Genomic DNA, 15,878 nt, shown 5'->3' with positions numbered 1-15,878 from the left:
AGCGTGTAGAGATGTTTCCTTGGCATGGTTTGGAAGCAGACTGGCTGCAGATTATGCAGCCGACTTGCGGAGAAGGGGCGGGGCGGGGCGGCCGGTCGGGTCCGCGGGCAGGAGCCCGATGAAAAGGTCCAGAGGGCTCGGGGTGGAGGGTGGGCGAGGCATGCCCTCTCACAGGACCCGGTTGAGGTAGGCCCGAGCAGTGGGCGACAAAGCGGCCTCCACGTCCTGTAGTACGCGCCAGGGAGTACAAGGCCTAGAGAGCCCCATACGCTGAGCCAGCGTCAGGGATCCAGCCAGTCTCCCCGGTCGTAATCCAGGTCTCCGACCCTGGTAGCTTCTGCCAGGACCAACCTCTGATGCACCGCGGGGGACTCCGCCACCTGCACATGGAGCTGGGGATTGTGTTGCAGGGGCTCCGCGAAGAGATCTGCCCCCTTGATGGCCGCCACAGACCTGGTCACAGCAAGCATCTTCCAGGTCCGGAGGAGATCCTGGTAGAAGACTGGCACCCTGGAGAGGTCTCACGGAAGACCCCTCGGATTGAGATAAAGGAGCTGCCGGTCGTATCGGAGCCCTCGGAAGCGGCGCAGGAAGGCGTGCGCCAGTGCTCTCCACGCCGGACTACTTGCACCATAAAGAAGCCTCTGCAGGGCCTGGAGGCGGAAGACATGGCCCTGAGTGTGTAGGCACTTCAGGCCCTGCCCTCCCTCCTCCAGGGGCTGGTAGAGGATCCCTGCAGGGACCCAGTGCAGTCCTGGCCAAAAGAACTCCAGAACCACCTTCCCAGAGATCGGCCAGGAAAACCGGGGCCGGGACCAGGGTGTTGAGCCGGGACCAGAGCATGGACAGGACTAGTTGATTGAGCACCAATGCCCTCCCTCAAAGGGAAAGGCACCGGAGGAGTCCTGTCCATTTCCGGAGCCACTCCGTCACCTTGCCCTCTAAACCTTGCCAGTTCTCCAGTGGAGAGGGATGCTTGGCAGGGTGGTCCCAGGCTCCTGCCTTGAAGGGTTAAAAACAGCCCTGGGATGGGGCTGTGGCTGGACAAAGCAGTCTTTAGGCTGGGTTGATTGGGATGTCACGGAGTCCCTGGGTGATGCTCTGGAATTGCTCCTGTGGCAAATTGCCGGTATTGTTCTGCTGGGTCTCGCGCTTTCTCTTCTCTGGGGTAGGTTCGGGGCGCTATTGCTTGCCTCTGAACCAGTTCTTAATCACCAGCCGCAGCTCCGGCTCCCGAAGCACCACCCCGTCAACCTCCTGCGGAGGAGGCAGAGGAAGGGCTCGATGGCCAGAGCGTACAGCTGGCCGAGAGGGGGCACCCCTGCCGCACTCCCCGCCCGAAGCTGACCGGCTCGGTCAGGGTCCAGTTGAGCCTGACCAGACACTCTGCGGAAGCGTACAGCACCTGGAGAAAGCCCACAAACTGGGACCCGAAGCCTAACGCTCGCAGAGTGCCCAGGAGATACCCGTGGTCCACCCTGTCGAACGCCTTCTCCTGATCCAGGGACAGGAGGGGCGAACGACAGACCATCCCTGCACCCAAGCTCCAGGAGATCCCGGACCAGATAGAGGTTATCAAAGATGCTACGGCCCGGGACGGTGTAGGTCTGGTCTGGGTGGATCACGTCTCCCAGCACGGCCCCCAGCCGCAGCGAGATGGCCTTGGCTACGATTTTGTAGTCCGTGCTGAGGAGCGAGACGGGACGCCAATTCCGTAAATCGCGGAGGTCCCCCTTCTTCGGCATAAGCGAGCACGGGCCGCCTGCACGAGAGAGGGAGGACCCCGCCCTGCAAGGACTCGGCCCAAACGCTGGCTAGGTCCGGCCGAGGACGTCCCAGAACACGCGGTAGAACTCCACGGTCAGCCCGTCCATGCCCGGAGACTTGTTGGTGGGCATGCGACGGAGGGCGTCGAGAACTCGCCAGATGAGAGAGAGGCAGCTCTAGCCGGTCCCGGTCGCCCGCGCTGAGCGTCGGGAGCCCGTCCCAAAGCACTCTGCGAGCGGCAGGATCGGTCGGCTCCGGGGAGAAAAGGTGCGCGTAGAAGGACCGGGCCCTCTCGCACATCTCCGCCAGACCCGTGAGGGGGGTGCCGTCCTCCGCCAGAAGGCAGGTGACGTGCTTCTTGGCCCCCCTCCGTTTCTCCAGGGCATAGAAGAAGCGGGAGCCGCGATCCATCTCCCGCAGGAGGCGGATGCGGGAGCGGACAAAGGCGCCCCGAGCCCGATGGTCCTCAAGGACCCGGAGCTCCTCCCGCTTCTCTCCGGCACGCTCCGCAAAGGGATGGATCCTTGGGGGCTGGCGGCCAGACGCCTCTCCAGCTCTAAGACCTCCCGTTCCAACTGCCCTATCGCCGCATCCCTCCGTCGGCTGGCACCCCGGGTGTAGTCACGGCAGAAGAGCCGGGCGCGCACCTTCCCACATCCCACCACCGCCGCGCCGAGGGAAAGGCACGCCGCTGCCCTCGCCAGGCCAGCCAGAACTCCCGGAAGGACGCCAGAAGCCCACATCCTCCAGCAAGCTGTTGTTGAAGTGCCAATAGGCTGGCCCCAGCCTCTCCGCACTGAGAGAGGCTGTCACGGTGACGAGGTGGTGATTGGAAAAAGGGGCCAGCCGGACGCCGGAGGACTGGGCCCGTGAAAGGTGGAGGTGTGACACGTAGATGCGGTCCAACCGGGAGTGGCACGACCGATGGGCTCCCACTCAGACATAGGTGAACGTGGAGACATCGTCCGGGTGGTGGTCGCGCCAGACGTCCGCCAGGGAGTGATGGTTGATGATCTCCCGGAGGACGTCCGCGGCGGCCGGGCTCTGCTCGGTCCCCGAGCGGTCCCGCTTCTCCAGGACGATGTTAAAGTCCCCGCCCAGGACCAGGCACTCGCGAGGATCCAAGGAGCGGAGGAAGGCGGACGCCTGCCGATAGAACAGCAGCCGCTCCGGGGCCGATGTCGGGGCATAGACGTTCACAAGATTGACCATGAACCCCTCCATGCGGACCTGGAGGTGCAGCAGGCAGCCCGGCACAGACTCGGCAACCCCCAGAGCCTCCGGCCATAGGTCGGGGGAGAACAGGGTAGCTACTCCAGCCCTGTGGGTCGTGAGATGGCTGAAGTAGACCCTGTCCACCCACTCCAGCCGCCAGCTGGTTTCGGCGGCCGGATCCGTGTGGCTCTCCTGCAGGAAAACCACAGAGTACCCCCCCCTCCCGAAGGAAGGAGAGCACCTGGCTCCTGCGGAAACCCACCCTACAGCTCCGGGTGTTCAAGGTGGCAAAGGTGACGAGTGCCATGAGGAGGGCTGAGGGGGATCCTCGCCGGCAGGGACGCCCACGGCCCCTGTTGGGCAGCGCAGCAACCCGTGACCCATCCCGAAGCTGAGCAGGTCGTCACGGAATTTACGGCACCGGTGGTAAGCCACGGCACCCTGCTTCCCGGTCCTCTTGCCCTCCCCCATGAGGGCCCTTGCGGCCCGGAGGATTAGATGGAAATCCCCCCATCGCTGGAGAGCAAGTGACACCTTGATGCGGGAGCCCCTGACGTCATCCAGGAACTCCCGCAGCTCCTCTTGCAGCGCATGGGGGGCTGGGGTCACCGGCGGGGCCTCTGGCACGGCCCCGTGGCCTACAGAGACAGGAAGGCAAGGGGCGGACACCCGACGTGGCGCCCGATGGGCCGGCACCACACGGTCTGCCTCAGACCCCGGCCCGACGGGGGGCGGCGGAGGGAAGAGCACAGCCCCTAGGGGATCAGGACTGCAAAATGTAAAGGCCGCCCCCTGGGGGTCACCCTCTGGGAAAGGGAAGGGGACAGCCCCAGGGGCGGCAGTAACATAGGGGGCGGTGAAGGGGACAAGGACGGGGTCAAGGATAAGGGCGAGGCTGGGGGTCAGGGATAGGGACAGAGACGGGATCCTGGGCTGCAGGAGCCAAACTGGCAGGAGGCGGCTCCTCACGGCCAGGCGCGGAGGTTGGAGGAGTAGGGCGGGGGTCCCAGCGATGCCGGGCTCAGGCTCGATGGGAGGCGCGCTAGCCACGGCATCAAGAGATGTAACACCGTTGGTGGGGCCCCGCCCGGGAAGGAACTCGAGTGCTCTGCACCACAGAGGGATACCCCCGTTAGCCCGTCTCCCGGCCGCGAGGCACCGGCCGTCACTCCAACGGGTCGGCGGCCGTCAGCGGGGTGCCATCCGTAGCCAGGGCAGGGCAGGGAGGTCCAGGGGACCCCTTAGAGGCAGGAGCGGACGTGGCAGTCAGAAGGAGGGAACACGGGGAAAGGGGCTGGGGTGAGGATGTCCAGGTCGAGGCCCGCTGGTGGAGGGTCATCCTCCCCAGGGCGACCGGGGTCAGACCCAGGGCCTCGATCTCCCCAAAGATGGAGGGGGACTTGCCGCCCTCCACCCCAGGGTCCCCCGCTAGCGCCCGAGGCAACGATCGCCTCGAGTGTTGCAGGGGGCGCAGGTGGCAAGGGAGCAGGGGGACCGCATCCGAGGTCCCCACAAGAAGGGATTGCGGAGGGGGGACAGTGGTACCCTCCGGTGCTGCCACGCCTTTCCTGTCCGGCACTGGCGGACGGACTGACCCCAAGGGCACGGCGGAAGGCTCGGCATCTGCGGCCCCTTCCTAGTCTTACAGGGGGCTCCCGCATCAGATGGTAGGAGCAGAGCTCGAGCCTTCCGCTTGCCCCGCCTACCCTGTACAGGGTCCAGCCCTCCATGGCGTCGCTCGCGGGCTGGGTGACAGGGGCCGGGTCGGAGGGCAGGGATGGCGAGTCGTGGACTTGGGGGGTCACTAGTGGGACAGCCGAAGGAAGGGAAGAGTCCCCCTGGGGAGGGCCCTCTCCCATGCCCAACGGTACCCCCGCTGCACCCTCCTCCACAGGCTCCGCCAGAGTGCAGGCAGCGGAGGCGGGGCTCCCTCGCTCGTCTGGGCACGCCAAGGGAGTACACACCTGCAGCCCGAGTGGGAGCGGCGATAGATTGGAGGAGGAGGAGGAGGGCGGCCCTGGGCACGGGCGGCTAGGGGGGCGCGAGCAATTGGGCCCCCGGCGGCGTCCATCGTCGCTGGCTTACGCGGAGGGTCCTAGGTGCGGGCGCACTTTCGCTCCAAAGCCTGGGCCAAGGGGCAGTCCTCTGAGGCGGGCGGACCCGTCGCTAGGACAGACGGTAGCACCGAGGACCCCCGCCGAGAATAAGCTGCACCCGGTAATGGCCCCCTGATAGGGGACCAGGAAGGGACCCACTCGAGTGCCTCGCCGCCACGCGCCGCGGCGCGGCAGTTGAAGCTGCCTATGCCCGCCAGCACTGGAAGCGGAAGGACGTGACGGGAGGGCGCGTTCCTTGCGCAGCCCAGGCCAGAGAGGCTCACCACCGTGAACTATGGGCTTCCCCAGGCCAGAAGAGAGGGCGAGAGCAACAGGTTGGCTATCTTGGGGGAGGAAGGGAGGGACGGGCTACGGCAGCACCACACACTGGACGGCGCAGGCCCTCTCAAGGTGCTCCAGAGGGGACGTAACATTGGCCCCTTACGAGACGAACGGCAGGCCAGCTTTCTCGCCACCGCCTCCTGGGCGGCGCGCGTCTCGAGGCCAGAAAAAAGTACGAACTTTGCACCAACATTTTGGAGGCGCCAAGCATGGCCGTGGCCCCACCCCACTCGCCAACGTGCCCGCACGGTAGGCTCTACACGTGGGCGGAGGCGGAGGCCACCAGGAGGCACGGACGCCGTGCTTCCTGGTAAGGATGGGGAAGGGGCCCCGGCCGCCGAGGGGTAGCAGGCGGCGGGCAGGGGAGACGATGTAGCGGCGGTGGGGGGGCCGCCGCCCCCTGGGCGTACGGCTGGGGCCGGGGAGGGGCACCTGCAAGAGCTGGTGGAGGGAACAGCGGGGAGGGGGGCCGCGGCCGGATGGCGGGGCGCGGCAGAGGCGGCAGGCTCCGCCATGGAGGGCTTGGTCTCCTAGCGGGCCCTTTCCCTCTTTCTTGACCTGGCCCTTCATGCCAGCTGGGGGGGCTCCCCAGAAGCAGAGGGGCGAGACGTGACAGCACAAGAGGAAACCCCATCGCGCGCCACGTGGCCCTGGGGGCGGCCGGCAGCGACGGAGCGGTGCGCATGCCTGCGTCCGATGTTTTACATGACAGCAGCAGCGGAGACTAGGGGCGGGTACATCCGAGGGAGCTGGCCGGGGAGGGGGGCCAGGCGTCGCTCAGGAGAACCACCCGCCGTGTCGCGCACGCACCGGAGAGGGAGGGAGGGAGGAGGATAATGGTAGTGGAGAAGGGAAGGTAGGGGACGGGACGCGCACGAAGTTGTTGTCTCCACAAGCCCCACTCACAGCTGGTCACCTAAAAGCTAGGCTTGTAGTGCAGGGGAGGAGGACGCAGATCAACAGAGGGGAGGGGGTAGAAGGGACTAGGAAATGGGAGCTGAGGTGGGGGTCAGTCACCCAACACGGGGTGAGAGCCGGCCTCCTCTAGCTGCACCTAGGGGAGGGAGGAATACAAATAGCAAAGTGGGGGGTGCAGTGCAAGAGGGAACACCCTCAAGCGGGGGGGGGAAGCACAATGTCGCACTCACAGCACATATGGCGCACAAAGGAGGGGGCCGATCAGGGCAAAGGGCCAGCAGCAAGAGGGGAGCAAGCCAGGCCGGGAGTGGGCAAGAGGGACACTCAAGGGGCTGGCTTCAGGGCCGCGCGAGGACAAAAATGCCTGCGAGAGGAAGACCGGGTGGGAACCAATGGGGGGCAAATAAAAAAACAAAAAAAAAACCCGAAGCTGCGTGGCGGGGCGCAACACTAGGCTCCACATAGGGGCAATAGCCAAGGCAAACGAGAGCTGGGAAAAGGCTAGGGGCTGGTTGCCTCGGAGGGACGTGAGGTAGTGTGAGGAAGGGGGGTGCATGCCCCAACGAGCACTTGTGCACTGTCAATAGGATGGCTGGCCGGCGGTGTGCTACTGGGCCCACAACGGGTAGGCATATAGGGCGCGCGAGGCTCAGGCAGAGAACAGTTGAGTCCCAGAGGCAGGAACCTGAGGCAGATGGTAAAGGCGTCTGCGTGGGGGTGGTGGAGGGGCAAGCGCGTGAGGGTGGGGGTGCGGGGAGGACACAAGATAAGCCCACGGGGAGAGGGATGAGGAGACCACGCACACCCGACCATGTCGCCCCACACAACAGCAGCTACCACCCCGCACCAACTGGAGCACAGTCAAAGAGTTACTCAGTCGCTCAGCAGGCCCCCCTCCATGGTGGTCCCAGTCAGAGTCCTCCACTGAGTGTGCGGACTATCCAGCTAGCTTGCGTGGGGGCGTCTCATCTCTTCTTCCTCCTCCAGGCTCCAGCAGCTACCAGCAAACACAGCTTCCAGCAAGCAGCAGCAGCCCCCTGGTGGCCCAGGAGGAACAGGAGGCGGTCACAGGCGGCAACAGCGGGTTGTGGGGTAGGGGTGGGGTCCCTGACGCTTCTCCCTCCGGAGGTGGAGGAGTGGGGGCTGGCCAGCAGGCCCCCCCACCCCTGCCTCAGCAGCAGTAGCAGCAGCAAGCAGCAGCGGTAGCAGTCCAAGGAGGGGTGCACTCCAGCTAGCAGCAGCCCAGGAAGGGAGAAGGAGCTCCAGCCAGCAGGGCAGCCAGAGAAGGCAGGGGAAGAGCACTCCAGCCAGCAGGACAGCCCAAGCGGACAGAGTGCTTCCAGTATCAGGGTGGTCCCCTGCTCCTGCCCTGAAGGGGTGAAAAACAGCCCAGGGAGGGGGCTGTGGCTGGAGAAAGCAGCCTTTAGGCTGAGTTGATTGGGGGAAGTGGCTGCAGCTGGGGCTATGCCCCAAATAGACTTAGCTGGCCCTATAAAGACAGAGAAGCCCAGAGCAGACAAGAGTATCCCTCTGCTTGTAGATGGAGAAGGGCCTGGTTGCAAGGAGCTAGATATAGGGTACTTGAGTGGAGCAGGGCTGGGGAAAGGCAGAGGAATGGGGGAGCTCCTGTCTGGAAAGCCCCAGGCTGTGGCCTAGCACAAGGCCAATAGGTACTGGAGGTTGCAGAGGGCAACCTGGGGTAGGCAAAAGCAGCAGGTCCAAACCCCTTTGCCTATGATGAGTGGCTGACACTTCAGTCTTCCCCAGTGAATGGGTGCTAGATAGAGACTGGGCAGTAACTGAGGCAAAGTGGGGATAGTGGGTTGGGGGTTCCCGAGGGAGGGGAGACCTAGATTGGTGTGGTACTGCCAGGAGGTAGCACCCCAGATAAAGTGGCATGGGGTCCAGGGTGGGGCACGGGGGCCAGAGGACACGTGGACCACCGGCCTGCAGAAGGCACTCCAGAGCTGGAAAGAGCTAATTCCCATGAGTCACCAGCAGGAGGCGCCACAGGGATGAGTCTGCTTGTCTACACCCTGTAACTAGCTAAGTGATAAAAATACACCTAACAGTGGGTTGTACCGCTTCCCCCATTCTGTGCCTGTCTTGTCTATTTAGATTGTAAATTCTTCAGGGCATGGGCCATCTACTATTCTCTGTTTGTGCTTTGCCTAGCACAACGGGGACCCACTGTTAGTTGGTCCTTAGGCACTAAGGTAATGAATATTATTTGTTATAATAATAACTCTCTTGCTACTTTGAGCCAAGGAAGCTGCCTTGGGATGTTACTGCTTAACAATGAGCTGGGGATAAAATCTTGGAATATTCTTTGTGACAAGTATCCCACAAATCCCACTGACTTCCCTTGTTTTCTTTGCTTGGAGTAGGGTTTCCAAATTCCAAACTTGATGTGATCTCACAGCTGAAATGAGGGGAAGAGCAATGGGTCCCAGACCTCCAGGGCTCTGGGAAAGAAGTTCTTCCAAGAGCTGCCTGCACAGGTGAGGAGTTGGTTAAACCAACTCAAAAACTGTGTGGGATTGCAGGAAACATTTGGGATGCCCTACAAAGACCCTGTGAGCTCAGGATTGTTCCCTGCAGATGTGGAATCATTATGGCAGAAGTCACTCGTGGCTTCCTTCCTATTTTGACTGGCAGCAGGTTGCTCCCTGATCTCGCTTTCCCCTGAGTTGGTCTGCATCTCACAAGAACAAACTGATCCCTTCCTCTCTCCTCTAGGGAAGAGTTTGGGGAAAATCAGCTCCTGATAGGTTTGATCTCTCCCACATATATTTTGGATTGTTCATCCCTTTTTCCATTCCTCTCTCTGAGATTTTCTTTCTGGCACAGAGAGGGACCTATGTCTGGATTCTCTCTGTCTCCCATCAGGTGATGGGATGGTGAGTCAGAATGAGGAGGAGAAACCCCAGCAGGAAGATGCTGGGCAAGAAGAACCACATGAAACGTTATCAGGAAGATTCAAAGGGAATGTTTCCGGGAGTTGTGCAGTCCCAGAAAAAACAAAAGCCTGTGAGACTCAGCAGAGGCCAGAGGAAAACTTTAGTAGCCACTCAGACCTTATAACAAGCGACGGAATCAACTTGGAAGAAACATGCTACATATGCCGTGAGTAGGAGCGGCTCTAGACATTTTGCCACCCCAAGCAGGGCGGCATGCCGTGGGAGGCGCTCTGCCAATCGCCGGTCCCGCGGCTTCGGTGGATCTCCTGCAGGCGTGCCTGCGGAGGGTCTGCTGGTTCTGTGTGGCTTTGGTGGAGCTGTGGGACCAGCGAACCCTCTGCAGGCATGCCTGCAGGAAGTCCACCGGAGCCGCCTGCCGCCCTCCCAGCGACCGGCAGAGCCCCCCCCCGCGGCATGCTGCCCCAAGCACGCGCTTGGTGTGCTGGGGTCTGAAGCCGCCCCTGGCCATGAGTGTGGGAAAAGCTTCAGTCAGAACTCTGCCTTCATCTCACATGAGACAATCCGCATGGGTGAGAAACCTTATGAATGTTCTGAGTGTGGGAAATGCTTCATTCATCGTTCAGCCCTCATCTCACATCAGAGAATCCACAGGAGGGAGACACCCTACACATGCTCTGAGTGCAGGAAAAGCTTCAATCACAGCTCAAACTTTATTAGACATCAGAAAATCCACATAAGAGAGAACTGTAATAAATCCCTTGACTAGGGCTGGGCAAAATTAAGAAAAAAACATTTCCTAATTCCCACATTGTGATTTTTGCACCATCTTCACCGTAGTGTCTCAGTTCAGTTACCTGCTTCTGCCTTTTGCAGTTCACCCTTCTTTGAGGTCAGTGTGATCTCTTCTATCAACTCCTTTCCTTTTGAGCCAGGAATGGTCATCAGCTTCTGGAGGTTTGATCCCAAGCTACACTGAAGCAAAAACTACCTCTGCCTTCCATCCACTAGGACTGTACATGGCGTTGGCTGCTCAAGTTAGTGATCTTGGTGTAAAAAGACAATTATAGTTGTAGTGCAGATGCAGCCCAGGTGCAGTGATTGGCATTAGCTTTCCCCTTGACCTGACCTAAACTCCATCACTTTTCCTAGTCTAAACAAACCCTGAGCATCATGGTTATACTGTTTCTCCCATTTCAAAGCAATTGTTAGTCATCGAGTTCCCCCTTTGGAAACCAATTGTTTCATTCGCAGTTGCTCTGATGTTGCTTCAGGTTGTGCTGTAGAGCAGATATTTTTGCTACTATATTCTTCACTTAAAATATATTGAACTATAACAAAGAGCAGGAACAGGGCAGGGAAATGGGAAAATGTCATTTCACCCTTTGTAACAACAGAAGAAGAGAGGGATTCCCTTATTCCCCATCACCATCCCAATCCCCCTGTTGTTCAATTGGTTAGGTCAATATTTTTTCTAAAGGGCTGAGAAGAGGATTCCCTAGTAAATGACTGGTAACTAAGCAAAATACCCATGCATTGGGCTCCCAAAGCAGTTGTGGCTCAGGCCCTGCAGGAGGTCATTCCTGAAGATATGTCCTTCCTAATCAGGTGTATGTTGCCTATTATTTGGGAAATACAATCGTTATTGAGGTAGGCATGGGAAAAATGGAAGTGACACTTGTCTTCAGCTCACCCCTGGAGGTGCTGCAACTATGTAGAAAATGAAATCCGTGTTGAATGTGTGCTATAACTGCAGAAAGATACCTACTTTTAATACATACGTGATATTTGGTGTCTTACAGGGATTCCAAAATGCACCTGAATTTACTCCCTAATTTAAATCTGTGCCATTAGATTAAAGAAATAAAAGACATATTTGGGGGAGTTGTACCTCACTATCGCTACTGGTGATTTGGTGGTTGGTGAAGAATTCTGCGCCAGAGAAGTGTGAAGTTACTCCAAGGATAGTCAAAGATTTGACAAGAAGTCAGGTAGAAATTGCAGGTAGTGGTGATTGATTTTCACCCCAGAGATGGAAGCTATGATGACCTGTGGCCCAGGTAAACTATTTTTAGAACTCTGCTCCCTAATTAACTGGCACACTCATAAAGGATCCCATTATTAAATTGGGAACAACTGTCTTTTACCATTTGGCTCCAAAGTTAGATGAAGCACAGAGAGAAACATCTGATTCCTTCAGAGCCATTCCATGCCTATGGGTCCCAATCTGGCTGCCTTGTTGGACAAGAAACATTCCCTCATTGGCTACTATCATTTGCCCAGCAGGGAAGTGCATCAGATTCCAAGTTCAGACTGCAGGAAACATGAATGCTGAGTCCAGAATCTGTGGTTTGGTCTCTTCGTTTTGCTAAGGAATTAGAGTGGGGGAATAGGTGAAAGAAATAGCATGTATGAGAACAGAGACCCAGTAGAGACTGTAATTATTTCTATTTCAAATGGAATTTATTTTGATAAATTTTTAAATGAATCTTCTGTTAGGAGGAAAATTACTCGAGACATGTAACCTTTTATCCAGTTAGAAGGTAACAGCCACGGAGTTCCCCAGGTCTCTTGTTTGCAAAGCAAAGATGTCAAAATCTGAAGTGGTGATGGGTGTGTGACGGTAGCTTTTCTGGGTTGGGTTTTTTTTTTTTTCATTTTTATTTATTTATTTATTTAAATTTTTTTGTTTTATTTTTGCAACCAGTTATTTGTATAGGTGCTGAGGTCCCTTTTCCTTTTAACCCTCAGGCCTGGCTCTGTAAACCTCCTCAGTGCTGGCCTTGTGTTTCTTTCATGTTTAATATGTTTGGGGTTCACACATCCACACTACATGCTGTTCACAGCAACAGATACTTTGAGAAACCTGCTGGGTTAAGCGGGCCTTTTCCAAACGGACATTGGCCCAAAGTCTGCCTCAATTCAGCTGGATTGGGACAAGCCTGTATCAAAGGAGTGGTTCATACCTGATTTGCCCAGAGGCCTTGGGGGAGGTGTGATAGATTGGATAAGTAGGAATCGACAACAATGAAGTTAAAGGCAATGGTGAAAAACCCTCATCTTGTAGGCCAACAAGTTTGTTCTGTTCATTCCCTCTGACGCATCTGGCACTGATCACTCTCAGGCAGCACGCTGGGCTAGATGGACCATTGGTCTGACCCAGTATGACCAGTCTTGGTTTCTTAGTTAAGCTATCTACGGCCTTGTCTACACTGGCAAGTTTCTGCACCATAAAGTAGATTTCTGCAATGTAACTTCTGAGGTGTTCACCCTGCCAAGCCACTTAGTGCACAGAAACTGCACAGTTGCAGCGCTGTAAAAAATCCACCCCGACGAGAGTTGTACAGCTTTCTGCACCAGGGCTACAGCACCGCGGTGCCAGTGTAGACACCCTGGTCGATTACTGCGCTGCGACTGGCCTCGAGAAGGTGTCCCACAATCCCTGCTCTCTCCTCTCTGGTCATTGGTTTGAACTCTACTGCACTGCGCTCAGGTGACCAACTGTGAATCCCACCTCTTAAATTCCTTGGGAATTTTGAATGTCTCACTTCCCACAGAGACCGATTATATTTACAGACCCATCGTGAAATTAGAGCAGGATATTTTAAAGTTTTGTCTTGTAGTAAAGTAACACAATTCAACCATGTCAGCACAGAGGACAAAGCACTCCTTCATTTCATAGTTATTGCTACTGATCTCACTGACAAACTTCCTTTTCTTGGGTCTGCTTCCAGCACTTTAGGGAGTTTTTCCTCTTCTCCCTTCCAGCTGTGGTGATGGGACTGCAGCAGCTCCCCAGATGGCCAGCTTTGCTCTTTCACTTACATCAGGCCTGCACACTGAAAAATAATCAGGTTCTTAAAAGAAGTTTGTTTTTTTTAAAAAAAAAGATAAAAGAAGTACCTCTGTAAAATCAGGATGGAAGATAACTTTACAGGATAAGAAAAAGATTCAAAACACAGAGGATTCCCCTCTAGGCAAAACTTTAAAGTTACAAAAAACAGGGATAAACCTCCCTCCTAGCACAGGGAAAATTCACAAGCTAAACAAAAAGATACTCTAACGCAGGCCTGCACAACATGCAGCCCGCGTGGGCTTATGGTGTGGCCCGTGGGGGGTGCATAGGTTGGCTCATGGTGCGGCCTGTGGGGGGTGAGTAGGCAAGCGGCGGGTGAGGGAGGGGGGCTGAAGAGGTGAGTGGACAGTGGCGGGGGGTGAGGTGAGCCACAGGGGGTGGGGGGCTGAGGAGGCGAGTGGGCAGGCAGTGGCGGGGCCTGAGGAGCCGAGCCAGGCAGGTGGGGGGCTGAGGAGGCGAGTGGGCAGGCAGTGGCGGGGCCTGAGGAGCCGAGCCAGGCTGTTTACAGACTGTGGTAATCTAGCCGTCCAGTCCCAGACCTGGACTTTAGTGTCCACCAGTCTGGTCCTGTCCCAAACCTGGACTTTTGCGTCCAAAGTTTGGGGGCTTACCTGAAACTCCCCCAAGCTCACTACCAGCTTGGATATTCTCGCTGCCACCAGATCAGGAATTAATCTATGGGGCCTGATCCCCCCTTTCCTCCCTCTGGTGTCCCCAACCCTCCCTTGGTGGGACACCCAGATTCCCAATCCCTTGGATGCTAAAAGCAGGGAAAATAACCCCTTCCCCCTCCTTATCAGGCTTGCCTCGCGGCTAACCTGTGTGACCCAAGAAACCAGCTTTTCTGCTTCCCTCAGGACAATGGAGATGCAAAATACCCACAGCTGGGCTCTGCCACCCCCCTTGCTCCAGGAATGAGGGAAAAACTGTAACCACCAGAGAACAGAGAGAATTCTTCGTCTCTTTCCCTGTAGTCTGCTCTTTCCCTGGACCCAAATAGGAAAATAGCCCACAGCCTGGCTTTTCCCTTTGCCTCCCTAGGAAAAGAACTTTCACAAGGTTTAAAAAGAAAACTTTATAGAAAAAAAGAAAGAAAATATAAAACAATCATCTTGCATTAAGAAACTCAATACAGGCTCTTGCTTATAAGAAAATATAAAGAAACAGTCTGATTTAAAAGATAGCCCAATTAAACCAGCACAACAAATTAACATACAGGTAAATACACCCCAAAGACCATCATAGCTGAATTACTTTGCGGTTCCTGGGTACTTACAGATGTTTAGAAGAAGTATTAGGAGAGAATTAGAAGAAGACTTGTTTCCTCATAGCTAAGAAAACAACAAAGACCCCGAGTATACAAATTCCCGCCCCTGACTTTAAACAATCCAGTTCTCTGATTGGTCCTCTGGTCAGGTGTTCGGTTACCCTTTTCAGGTAAAAGAAACTTAACCCTTACCTACCTATCCATTTATGACACAGACCCATCCTGAAATTAGACCAGGATATTTTAAAGCTTTATCTCACAGTGAAGTAACACAATTCAAACCTGTCAGCACAGAGGAGAAAGCACTCTGTCATTTCACATTTATTGCTACTGATCTCACGGACAAACGTCCTTTTCTCGGGGCTGCTCCCAGCACTTTAGGGAGTTTTTCCTCTTCTCCCTTCCAGCTGTGGTGATAGGACTGCAGCAGCTCCCCAGATGGCCAGCTTTGCTCTTTCACTTACATCAGGCCTGCACAACACGCAGCCCGCGTGGGCTTACTGTGCGGCCCGTGGGAGGTGAGTAGGTGGGCTCAGTGTGCAGCCCATGGGGGATGAGTAGGCAAGTGGTGGGTGAGGGAGGGGGTGCTAAAGAGGTGGGTGGGCAGTGGTGGGGGGTGAGGAGGTGAGTGGGGGGGCAGGTGAGCGGGTGGTGGGGGAAGGGGAGCTGAGGCGAGCGAGCGGGTGGGCAGTGGTGGGGGGTGAGGCGGTGAGTGGGTAGGCAGTGGCGGGGAGGCAAGTGAGCCAGCGGCGGAGGAAGAGGGGCTGAGGCAAGTGGGCTGGCAGTGGTGGAGGGTGAGGAGATGAGTGGGCGGGCAGTGGCGGGGGGTGAGGAGATGAGTGCTAGTTGGCTTCCTTTGTGGCAGTGGCATCTGAGAGGGCAAAGACTGAATGGGCTTGGGGGACTAAACTCCTGTCTTGGGGTAACCAGTTTGCACCAGCAATGAGGCGTGTCAGCAGGTCAGTGCAAGGCAGGGGTTCTCAAGCTTGGTTTGCGGCTTGTTCAGGGTAAGCCCCTGGTGGGCCGCAAGACGCTTCGTTTACCTGAGCGTCTGCAAGTACGGCCGCTCGCAGCTCCCAGTGGCCACTGTTCACCATTCACGGCCGGTGGGAGCTGTGGGAAGTGGCGGCCTGGCCCGCCAGGGGCTTACCCTGAGCAGGCCATGAACCAAGTTTGGGAACTCCTGGACTGTAAGGGAAGCTTTCAGTACAACTTCCTCTGCTGTACCTGTTTTGTGATGAACAGGGGACTTTAATCTCCAGGCTAGTTCATTTGGTACCTTTTATAAGACCTGCAGCCACTCATCCACACTGTCAGACAATTTAAAATGCACTCATCTGGATGAAATTGGAGAGGGTCCAGAGAAGAGCAACAAGAATGATTAAAGGTCTTGAGAACATGACCTATGAAGGAAGGCTGAAAGAATTGGGTTTGTTTAGTTTGGAAAAGAGAAGACTGAGAGGGGACATGATAGCAGTTTTCAGGTATCTAAAAGGGTG

General features: G+C 56.8%; 5 protein-coding genes across 7 annotated transcripts in view; 3 read left to right on the top strand and 2 right to left on the bottom strand.

Moving 5' to 3' along the window:
- LOC116816556 (uncharacterized) overlaps positions 1 to 15,878 on the top strand; it is a 568,924-nt gene that overhangs the window by 237,344 nt on the left and 315,702 nt on the right.
- Positions 1 to 15,878, bottom strand: part of LOC116836048 (uncharacterized) — a 616,551-nt gene that overhangs the window by 377,556 nt on the left and 223,117 nt on the right. The window lies entirely within an intron of this gene.
- Positions 1 to 15,878, top strand: part of LOC116818371 (uncharacterized) — a 316,403-nt gene that overhangs the window by 161,809 nt on the left and 138,716 nt on the right. The window lies entirely within an intron of this gene.
- The window catches only part of LOC142047422 (uncharacterized), a 423,729-nt gene that overhangs the window by 306,086 nt on the left and 101,765 nt on the right, over positions 1 to 15,878 (bottom strand). The window lies entirely within an intron of this gene.
- LOC142047430 (uncharacterized) overlaps positions 1 to 15,878 on the top strand; it is a 259,927-nt gene that overhangs the window by 193,227 nt on the left and 50,822 nt on the right. The window contains exon 2 of one of the 2 annotated variants that reach the window (XM_075070420.1): positions 8,726 to 8,839. The gene's annotated coding sequence lies outside the window, so the exon portion shown is untranslated. Of the gene's footprint in view, positions 1 to 8,722; positions 8,840 to 15,878 lie in introns of both variants that reach the window. The other variant, XM_075070419.1, reaches the window with a different exon arrangement.

Source organism: Chelonoidis abingdonii, chromosome 11 (genome assembly GCF_003597395.2).
Source record: "Chelonoidis abingdonii isolate Lonesome George chromosome 11, CheloAbing_2.0, whole genome shotgun sequence".
In the NCBI taxonomy this organism is placed as follows: Eukaryota; Metazoa; Chordata; order Testudines; family Testudinidae; genus Chelonoidis; species Chelonoidis abingdonii.
This window is presented reverse-complemented; position numbering and strand designations above follow the sequence as displayed.